The sequence below is a fragment of the Epinephelus moara genome, chromosome 16, assembly GCF_006386435.1.
Source record: "Epinephelus moara isolate mb chromosome 16, YSFRI_EMoa_1.0, whole genome shotgun sequence".
Taxonomy (NCBI): domain Eukaryota; kingdom Metazoa; phylum Chordata; class Actinopteri; order Perciformes; family Serranidae; genus Epinephelus; species Epinephelus moara.
Genome location: NC_065521.1, coordinates 33,112,246 through 33,123,752, shown reverse-complemented (window position 1 = coordinate 33,123,752; position 11,507 = coordinate 33,112,246).

The following is an 11,507-nucleotide window of genomic DNA, read 5'->3' as shown; positions in this document are numbered from 1 at the left end:
ACTAACAAAAAACATAACAAAACTGCTTGACTTGAAGACTATCAGTCAACTGAAGGGTCTCCGACTGATGATTAAAAACTCAGACTTTCAGGGGGAACTGCCCATTGGTCCGACAGCCCATTGTTCTGACCATATTAAACCCATTGATCCAAAGTCCGTTCCGAAATCATCATGATGCCCTGTGGTTAAGGTCTGGTTAGGTTTAGGCACAAAAACCACTTGGTTAGGGTCAGGAAAAGATCATGGTGTGGGTTAAAATGAAAAAGAAAGTGACAAACACATAAGCTGTGAGCCCGCTCCGCCTCAAGCCTTTCCCAGCTGCCCCGCTGCGGCGCACCATCAAGGCAGAAATACGCCTGCCGGGAGCCATTCAGCACCGCGGACAGTCGGACTAATGGGATGTCGGACCAATGGGCTGTCGGACCAATGACATGGACCCCTTTCAGGGGGCTGCCTTAATGTATAGTTCTTCTTAGCATGCTAACATTTGCTAGCTAACAACTGGTAAACATTATAAAAACATTATACGTGCTAAACATCAGCACATTAGCATGCTGATATTGGCATTTAGCTCAAAGTTCCACTGTGTAGCATGGCTGTAGAATCTTGAGTATTACACCACTGGAAAGATGGTCTTTTCTTAAAACTGGGCTGTTCATGCAGTATATGACCAGAGACCACAGAGAAAAAGGAATGTGGCATCGCTTTTCCTCAAGAGCTAGAGAACCTACCACTAGCAGAATGCACTACACCACACCAATTAAAACTCCCACTGATAGGTGACGTGATGTAAACTCATCAGTTTGACACAATGCCTGCCAGCTGGTAACAAAGATCTCATATTGGAATTAAACGGTTGGCTAAAACATGTTTCTGAAAACATCTGAAGTGAGAAATATGCAGCTCAGTTACAGACTCTTGGTTTGTATTTGATAGGGAAAGGTTACGCCAGGTACTTCCACATACAAATCACTGTTTAACTATAAAAGAATCTGACATTCAAGGTTTTGCCAGGACGGTACTGTCAAGCAAACCTGATGCATATTCTTGATGAAGCTAATTAGAAGCAGATAATTTTATAATTGATAGGTTCATATTTAATTGCAAATATTTAATGTGATTAAGAATGATGGAAACCAAGTTTAAGCTCCATGACGTTAATAATAATCAATAGCCCAAGAGTTCACTTTCGCTTTGCATCATCACTTATTTCTGTAGGTCCTTACATAAATACATATTTTTTAACTCGGGCTGTCAGTGTTGAACTATTAGCGAACATTTCCACGTGATAAACAGGCCTCATTCGTCTTATTGGCTCGTTATCTTTTCACAGCAGCAGAGTAATGTTCCCTTTATTCCTGGTCACAAACAATAATCTATGTTTCAAAGCGCATACTTCCCAAAAATTTATGAAACTCATTTATAAGCACCAGAGTGCTATATTTAAACCACACGCAAGACCATGCAAGTGGTATCAGGGCTCAAGGAAGTCTCATTCACCACATTTTGGCGGGCGTATACTGCACTTCCAGAATACATCAAAATGTGGGAAATTTATTCACTCATCTTCATAGCTGTCACTCAAAGACATTATCCTGTGAGCAGCCAGCAGCCTCTTATTATGCAAAATCAAACAAGACAGTGGAATTGAGTTTGGTGTCCCAGAGTAACATAAGCAAATATAGCCTGACAACTCATATTGGAGAAGACTTAGAAGTCTGCCTATGCTTGGATATCAAGACAACGAAGACAACGGTTTGGGCAGCGACAGGCATGAGATACCTTGTCTGCAGAGGGAAAAGAACAAACAACTTTCTAAGCTTCAAATCCACTAAATCTGGAAGAATACGAGAAAGTGCTTTGGTGTGTGATCCTTAACGGAGATGTCCATCTGTGTCTATGTGTGTGTTTTGTGTATAAGATCCTTGGAAAAAAAATATCATAAAGCAAATGCAAATCATACAAACATATAGCAGCTGGTCTCCTTGGAGACAAAACTTAAACATTAATGTGCATTTTAAAATAAACGACGGTTTTAATAAATACAACTCCACTGTTTTAAAGCATATGGTGATAAATTAAATTCAATGCATGGACCCAGGTCATACAAGCTACATGACAGACGACACATGTTCAGTCAGACATGACTGTGTTTGCTTCTAAGGTGGTGCGACAGTGCCCCCCTGTGGAGCCGCTCTGCTCTGCGTCTCAACTACAAACAGTAAAACCTGCTTTCTGAACTGACCAGAGACCTGCCAAGTGTGATGATGAATCACAGGCAATTCTTTCAGACTGTGAACAGTCACATAACAATGAGAGTTTGACATCTCCTTGAAAGGCCGTTAACAAAAGCAATGTGGACAGCTGTGCAGGGGTGGGACAAGTACTCTGACTGTTTACTTAAAGTTAAACTAGAAATACCACAGTGTAGAAATACTCTGTATAAGGAGTACATCAGGTACCAAGAGCAACTAGAATCGTTTCTAAATGATTTGTTATTCCATCTTCTGCCATCGTATTAAAAAAACATACTACTAGATATTACTGCCTGATGCTGTCTCCTTGGGACATGCAATTATTAACATTTTAGTGTCTATTTTAGCATGTAGTGTGTATTTAACACGTGTATTAATTGTTAATATTTTAGCACTTTCATCCAAAACATTATGGCCTACTTATTACTATGCATTGTTTATTTTTTCTCATGTATTCTAACCCAGTGGGCAGATTTCTCCTTAACCATTAGCCCAAGGTCCACACAGTTTAATACATTCAGTGTCATTCTAGCATTTGGCCTTGTCGTCGAGCTAGTTTGCTGTCTTTGTCAAATAGCTGTCTGTTAGTCACTCAATCTACAGCAGGAAACGACACTCAAAATAAAAGCTCTGTGCCAGAAATTCACTTAAAAAAAGTGCGTTTTCTATAAATATGACACATTCGAAAGTCGCTTGCGGTCCATTCAGAACGGACCTGCAACCCAATTTTGGACCACGATCCACCAGTTGGGAACCACTGATCTAACCCATGCCAGAAAAAGTTTTTAAGTGTGTGTATGTCTGTGAAGCAAAAGACAAACTTCCATGATTGGACAATAAAGTTTTCTTTTTTATTCTATTGTCCTGCGTACAAAAAGTTACTTCAGATTTAGTAGACAAGTATCAAAATGTGCTTAAAGCACCAAAACTAAAAGCATTCATTGCGCAGAATCATGTATATTTATAGAGTCATAATTACTGATGCATTATTAGTACATTACTTTAATATTGCAGCTGGTGAAGAGGGGTAAAATTTAAGTTTGTGATTTTCACCAAGGGGTAAATTCTCAAATTTCACTAAAGCCTTATCTTTATCAATAATAGAACATCACAATTATTTTTTTATTGGATTTTATAACAATAATATGAATCTGCTAAGTGGCCTCACTACTAAAGGTATCAAATAAATGTACTGGAGTTAAAAGTACAATAACTCTTTCTGAGTAGAAGTACAAAGTAACATAAAATGGAAATATGCAAGTACCTCAAATTTGCTCTTATGTACAGTATATAAATTAAAGTATTTACTTTACACCACTGCAGCTATGATACACATAAGGAAAGAGCAATGATAGAAAGAGAGCTAGAGCATGTTTACTCAAGTACCGTTACTTTTCAGACATTCTACAAAAGTACAAGTAAAACTACTTGATGCACTCATGAGCAAAAAACAGATGAGTTAAAATGGACCATGGGTAACTGTTACTGCCTTGCATTCTTAAAAAAAGGACGGAGGGAGAGTAAAGAAAAAATGATAATGATGTCAGACCTATTACATTTAACAACGGTTATGCTAGAAAATAAACAGCATTAACATAAAGTTATAGCCTACACGTCACACCACAGAGCCATAATATCCCAACCAGTATTCTTCTTTTATAGACAGCACTTTGCAACCTGTGCACACATCTGATTATCAATTATACAATCACTTTCTTAAGAGCAGCCTCGCAATAATCAAACAGAAAAGAGACTCAAAACTCAGACAAACAGCAACTGACAATAAGAGCATGGTGGACGCAACAGGCTCTATTAAGCCACATAAATTATATATAATGTCACTTCTTATAGACTCAACAGCAGAGGGAAACATCACCAAAGCAGACAGCACAACTCCACAGAGGATGCAGCCACAAACACAAATATTATCCATAAAATCACAGCTGCAATTTATGCACCACGTGAAGCGCACACACATGTACACAAGGCTTACCTGCATAGCATTACTGGTGCTCTCTCATGTGTGTATTCAATCAGAACAGTGGTGGGCAACCTGCAGCTCCAGGGACACATGCAGCACTTTATCCTCTCTCCAGCGGCTCCCTGAAGCTTTGACAGAAAATATGCAAAAGAAAAGCAGTTATATGTAACATTTTAATTTTCATTTATCGTTGTTGTAAACCTTAAGAAGCTCTTACATTCTCCAACTGTAAAAATGTGGCACCAAATAAGAAAAATCTTTTAACATACCATCAACTAAAATGGCCTGGCAGCTTTTCCTCTAAATTCTGCCAAACCTCAATAGCAGTAGCTAGTCTTGAGTCTCCCTATAGGCTATGGATTTAAAAAAACAAAAAAGGTAAAGTCTTGGAGTTAAATAAAGTATTTAATAGGATGTGGGCAGGTTTGTTTGCCTTTGACACCAATGCTGCAAAGTTCTGAGTAATCATAAAGAGCCCACTTCAGAGGAGCCACCATGTGGTCAAACATATTAATGAATGTTCATTTAAAACTATTAATGTTAATGTTCGACTTAATAGGCTTCATTACCTTCATATAAAGCTCAAATACACTCACCAGCCACTTTACTAGGTACAAGGGATGGACACGGTCAGCAACAATACTCAGGCAGGCTGTGGTGTTTAAACCATGCTCAGTTGGTACTAAGGGGCCCAAAGTGTGCCAAGAAAATATCCCCCACACCATTACACCACCACCAGCAGCCTGAACCGTTGATACAAGGCAGGATGGATCCATGCTTTCATGTTGTTTACACCAAATTCTGACCCTACCATCTGAATGTGGCAGCAGAAATCCAGACTCATCAGACCAGGCAACGTTTTTCCAATCTTCTATTGTCCAGTTTTGGTGAGCCTGTGTGAACTGTAGCCTCAGTTTCCTGTTGTTAGCTGACAGGAGTGAAAATCCCAGTAGGCCTAGATCAGCAGTTCCTGAAATACTCAGACGAGCCCGTCTGGCACCAACAACCATGCCACGTTCAAAGTCACTTAAANAACGTTTTTCCAATCTTCTATTGTCCAGTTTTGGTGAGCCTGTGTGAACTGTAGCCTCAGTTTCCTGTTGTTAGCTGACAGGAGTAAAAATCCCAGTAGGCCTAGATCAGCAGTTCCTGAAATACTCAGACCAGCCCGTCTGGCACCAACAACCATGCCACGTTCAAAGTCACTTAAATCACCTTTCTTCCTCATTTTGATGCTCAGTTTGAATTTCAGCAAGTCGTCTTGACCATGTCTACATGCCTAAATGTATTGAGTTGCTTCCATGTGACTGGCTAATTAGCTGTTTGAGTAAATGAGCACGTAAACAGGTGTACCTAATAAAGTGGCCGGTAAGTGTATATTTTGCGGCTCCAGAGATATTTTTTAAAAACATTTTGGTCGAAATAGCTCTTTTGATAGTAAAGGTTGCACACCCCTGTGTTTGACTCCTCGTCGTCATCACAATGAGTGTGTTATTGTGGCTCTACTCACCTGTGTGAAGGACAGTCTGCTCCAGGTTCAACTTCTCAGCTCCTTAATCCTCAAAGAATCGTATTATCAGTCCACTCGGGTTTCTGTGTCAGTATAACCAGTTCAGGTTATTGTTAAAGACAGCAGAAAGACCGCACACACGCCACCGAAGGTAAAAGGTCCTTAGTGTGTTCGCCAGTGCGCACCTGTTGGTCACGTGCTCGCAGAGTGGCGTGATTAATTAACTCCATTGGTCATAGAGGGTTGGAGTTTTCCCATTGGAAGATGCTCTTTTAAAATGAATAGGCCCTACGTACCCTATTTCAACAAGTTGTTTGTAAATTATATATACTGAAAGATTGTTTAAATGCTTCCTCATAAATATCTAATGATGAATAAGGTTAGAGAAGGTGCCCTTCAAATGTATTCATAAATATCACCCTGCCAATCACTACATGCAGAAATACAAAAAGGACATTAACTGCTCTTTCTGTGATGAACATCCTGAAGCTGTTTTACACCTTTTCTGACATTGTTCTCACACCAAGAAATTCTGGAAGGACCTTTGCAGATTTATTATGAACCACATCTCTAAAGACTTCACATTATTATGGGAAAATATGGTGATTCGTTTCCTAAAGCACCCAAAAAATGAAGACATTTTCTTTATAATAAACTTGGTAATGATTCTGCCGAAGTATTTCATCCATAAATGTAAGATTAGCAGTAATAAACCTCATATTTTTCTGAAGGATGTTGAACACTACATGAAACTGCTCTTTGATTCGACCAACAAAAAGGATATTAAGACATTTGACATCTGTATGTCTCATATGTTTGGGTAGTATGGTATCCACCCCGGCAATCATAAAGAATGATTAGGAAAATAAATTAATAAAATGAAATTAAACAAAACTAAATCAATTTAAGTAAAATTAAATTAAATTGAATTGAATTAAATGGGGCCATCATCAGGATACTTTGCAATCTTCAACTACGTCCTCCTTTCTTTTGTTGCCTTTTCACAGTTCATCGAGACTGTAATGGAGGAAACTTGAAATGTGACCAAGTAAAGGTAAAATGACTGATTTTTAAGGGGAAATACTGCAGGTGAAAAGGATCAAACATTATCTGCAGCAATAAATATCACCATGAAGTTGATTACTTACACTATTTATTGATTTTGTTAACGTTAACATTTAAATATGCAGATAAGATTTTGTTAAATTAAACATTTACACACCTTTCCAGAACATAAATCTGCACTGGATATGGCCAGGTTCAAAATTCTTGTTGCATTTGTGAACATATTACAAGTCAAAGGTTTTTACCAAGGGAAACTGGCTACTTTTTTTTTTTCACTCCATAAATCAGAAAATACTGTTAGCAGCCATTTAAAAAAAATCCATTTTCACCATGCTTTCAGGAATAAAATGTTCTTTAAATCAGACTATGAATGATACATGAACAAAGCCCTCTGTAAAAAACCTTCAGAACTTAGAAAGGAATAAAACTAGAAAGTTTGGTGAATGTAAGTGCTACTGAAGTGGAGATTTTTGGCTCAGAGTGTGAAAAAGGAAACTCATTCTGAGAAAATGGTCTTCAAAGACAAGTGTTGTAAAATCCCATACACTTTTAGACAGAAATACGACACTACAGGTGACTAGAGTAAAAATTTTAACCAAGCTATCACCATGAAACTTCCCCAGTTGTCTAATTATATTAACACAATTATTTATTATTGTATTATGAGTTTTCTGAAACTTTATGTTTAAATATGCAAATGATGCATTATCTAATTAAATATGCACTTTTCGCAAATCATTTCACAACAGATATCTGAAATTTAGCATAGGGTTAGTTCAGACAGGACACAATGTCAAGCTCAGCTCAAGTTAAAGCTATATCAGCTGATCTTAGACAGCCCAGTCAACTGATGGAGCAGCTGATTGATGAAGGGAGTCAGCTGATAGATCACATGATTCCTTTCTATGCAAACAATTTGCGAATCTCATTCAGGGCGCCCTATTTAAACTGCGTTGGCCTGCCTACTGTTGTCGAAATCTGGCACCTGGGCTGTGATTTGTGGCATCAGATACAAATGGAAAAAATGTGTCTTTTAACATTGGCATGATACGTGGCCAGTTGCGGTTAAGGCGGCTAAAGTCTGAATGGGGCGGGCAGGCCGTGTGGTGGATGGGTCCAACAAACACTAACCTTCACCTGAGAGAGTGGTGTTCACGTCCCGAAAGATTCTAAAGCCAAACCCTGTTTTTTCCGTAACCTAACCACCTCCTTTTGTTACCTAAACCCATCCACGTGTGTCTGTTGTTGAAGGAAAAAAAATGTAAATTTGTGGTGTTGTACCTACAAAGTGTGTTAATTTTGAAAGAGACAGTATGTAAACATTAAACTTCCTATGAAAACGGAAGTGTATCTTGAAAGAAGAGAACTTGACATGGTGCCCCGGATGACAACAACCAACGCACCCAGGGTACCTTGCACGTCGTATATGGACGTGGGAAGTCCATGACCAAAATTGCTCTCCCTGTATAAGGCTTTACATGTAGGCGCATGGAAGGGCAGAGAGGATTGCTCTCTCTGCCTCAGGCTTTCCTCGTTGGCATGTGGAAGGGCAGAGAGATGTGCTCTTCCTGCCTTAGGCTTTCCATGTAGGCGCATGGAAGGGCAGGGAGGTGTGCTCTCCCTTCCTTAGGCTTTTCACGTAGGCGCATGGAAGAGGCTTTTCGAGGAAGGGCAGAGAGGCCACAGAACAGAGCCATACCACCAAATATAATACTACAAATGTAAATGAAGTTTTCTACTGACTACAGTGTTCCTCACTGATCTAAAATAAACACTTAAATATATATTCTGGACATTTTCTTTCCTCTAGGATAAAAGAAGATCTGTTAAGGAAACAGAATAGCCTAAAAAAATCTCAGAATTATCCAGAGCATGACATGTTTTATACCTGTAGTGTCTCCCCTGTATACTGTACACATGACTTTGTTACAGTAATACGAGTACATGTAATTTGTCTTCGACCCCTTGTAAACTGTTCACATTGTTTCATAGGAGCTTTATTATGAGCCAATGTATGCTGCACTCCATCTTTGCATCGATGTAACACCACTGCCAAGGAGCTCAAAAGGCCTCCCCTTCACACTGCGCAGTAGATCACTTTAAAATATCCCATATCCATAAAATGTCACACCAGCAAGTGAATAATGACGGTGGAATTCTGTAACTATTGTACCATGAACAGCTTCATCCACTCAATCCCAGGACTCATAAATACATTTTTATTGCCCGGAATAGGCTAAGACATTTTTGTGAACATGATAAGACAAAGGACCTGATGATTTAGGCCCGTTTGTCACAGAGGTATAAAGTCAAGAGGCAGAGAATGAATTAATAGTGATGAAAGTGCTCTTACTGTATGGGCGATGATGCAACATTTTTTGGCTCATACTGTGACATATAATTGTAATGACGAGTCCACAACTCTTTGGTTTTACACACTGTGAACTCACATTGTGGTACGCTTCCTGTAAAAATGAAACTGAGGAAAAACATAAAAGGAAGAAAAATAAGTCTGAATCAAAGTGTGTTCTGTGACCAAGGTCAATGTGAATTTCAGACTTTCTCCACAGCTCTAAAAGTTACATCATCACAATGAGACGACAAGAACTGTACCTGCATCTAAAATACAGTTTTTGGATCTGAATTATTCACCAAACTCCTGAACCCCTAACCTTAAACCACTTAAACCACTTAAATCACACTGATCGGCCAGTTTGGTTCTCCAATGGCACAAACCTCGACCCTAATCAGACAAAGACTGCCATTACCATCCTGCTACTTGTCATAAAAGGAGGTAGTGGGAAGATCGTCATAGCCAATGATTAAAATCTTATTTATTATGGACAAAAAAAAACATTGATCATGTTTCAAGGTTAGAAGGAAATTCATTCTTAGTTCTTATTCAGCAATAAAGCTCCTAATTGCTTCATTTTTAAGGACTTGCCCTCATCAGTCTCCTTCTGTGGTACTGAACAAGCTTCAAGCACAGAGTATTAAAAATTGTTTTTTTTAGAGGAATGTACAAATAATTGCATCTTGGCAATTTGTACAGCCGCTAAAGACCCTGATGGCCTTTTATAACACAACATATCTCTTTTTGTGGGAGGACGTTTTAGTTTGTGATATAATTCTTATGAATTTCATGTGATAATGACTTTTTTTCTTTTTGAGAGCACTGTTAATGATGATCATTTTAGGAATGGAAAATATGATTTTAATCACAAGGCTTCAGAAAGTGAAGAATGGAACATTTGAAATGATCAGCTATTATATATCATCAATATTCATGTGATGTTTCTCTCTAAAATAAAAATGCAATATAATCCATGCAGATGATCTGTCAGGCTTTGCAAGTGATTTTGTGCTTTTTAATTCCTGCCTTTCTAACAGAGCAACTCAGGGGAATATAAAAAAAATAGAAAATATTACACCAAAACGCTTTTGGATTTAATGCACAGTCGCAAATATATGCATTTCAGTCAGGAAGGAACAACCAGAATCATCATCTCTGGTGTATTTGTGTCAAATCTTATTGCTTGAAAAAGTAATGATTATAAGGTGCAAACTAGTAAATATGAATACTTTGCACCATGGATAGGTCTGATTTTTTTAATGTGACATACCATAAAACTTCAATTACAGGCCTGGTCCAAATTAAACACCCAGTCCTTTTTACTACACATTTTGACAGATAAAGGCCTGTCTCAATTAAGATACTAACTGGCAGTGAGACTGATGCATGGACACATCAGTGAACAGAAGCTATGGATAAAAATTTTACAAATGAAAAGCAAAGGATAGGACCATACTCTCTCTGACCTGAACACTTCAAGGCTTCCCACAAAATTTTTTGCCAATGAATTTTCAAAATATTTCCACAACTCTTCCATAATATTTTACCTCACTTCGATAACTTCATTTCAAGGTCAAGTGTGTGAGATTTAGGACGATTTAGCAGAATGTAGCAGTGAGGCCTGCAGATTGCAACCACTTGAAACTTCCTCTGAGTCCTTCAGTGTTCATTGTTCAGGAGGTTTTTACAGGGAGCAGAATTATCTGCAGAGGTCTAATCCTCTCCAAAACAAATGGACCAGGTGATTAAAACCAGTGAAAAAATGCTAAATAAAGCAGTTTAAATTGAAAAAAAAACAGTGTTTTCCGACACTGCTTGTCGTGGAGGGGGTTCTGGCTACAATGGCTGATATTAAAACAGAAATGGCCCTGCTCCCTATGTAGATATAAACAGCTCATTCTGAGGTAACGAAAACACAACGATTCTTACTCTCAAGTGATTATACACTAAGGAAAACATACTTAATATATAATTTTCCATTTCTGCTAATATATCCCACTGAATCCGACACACTGGACCTTTACGTAGTAGGTAGGCCTATAAAGCAACACCACAGTATATTATTATACATGCATTTCCCAGGGATTTGCAGATAAGGAAACTGATAGCTCTTACTAACTTACCTTGCTTGTTAGACTTTCCCGCCACCAACTAGCTGCATATCCAAATGACCAGGGGTCTCATTAATAAACATTGTGTATGCACAAAACAAGGCCTGAAAGAGGCGTTCACCACTTCCAGCGCAAAAGTTGTGATTTATAAAATCAGACTTGATGGGAAAAACTTTGACCCATGCTTCTGAACATTTTGGACACTGGATATTGGCGACCCAGATGGTGAGGT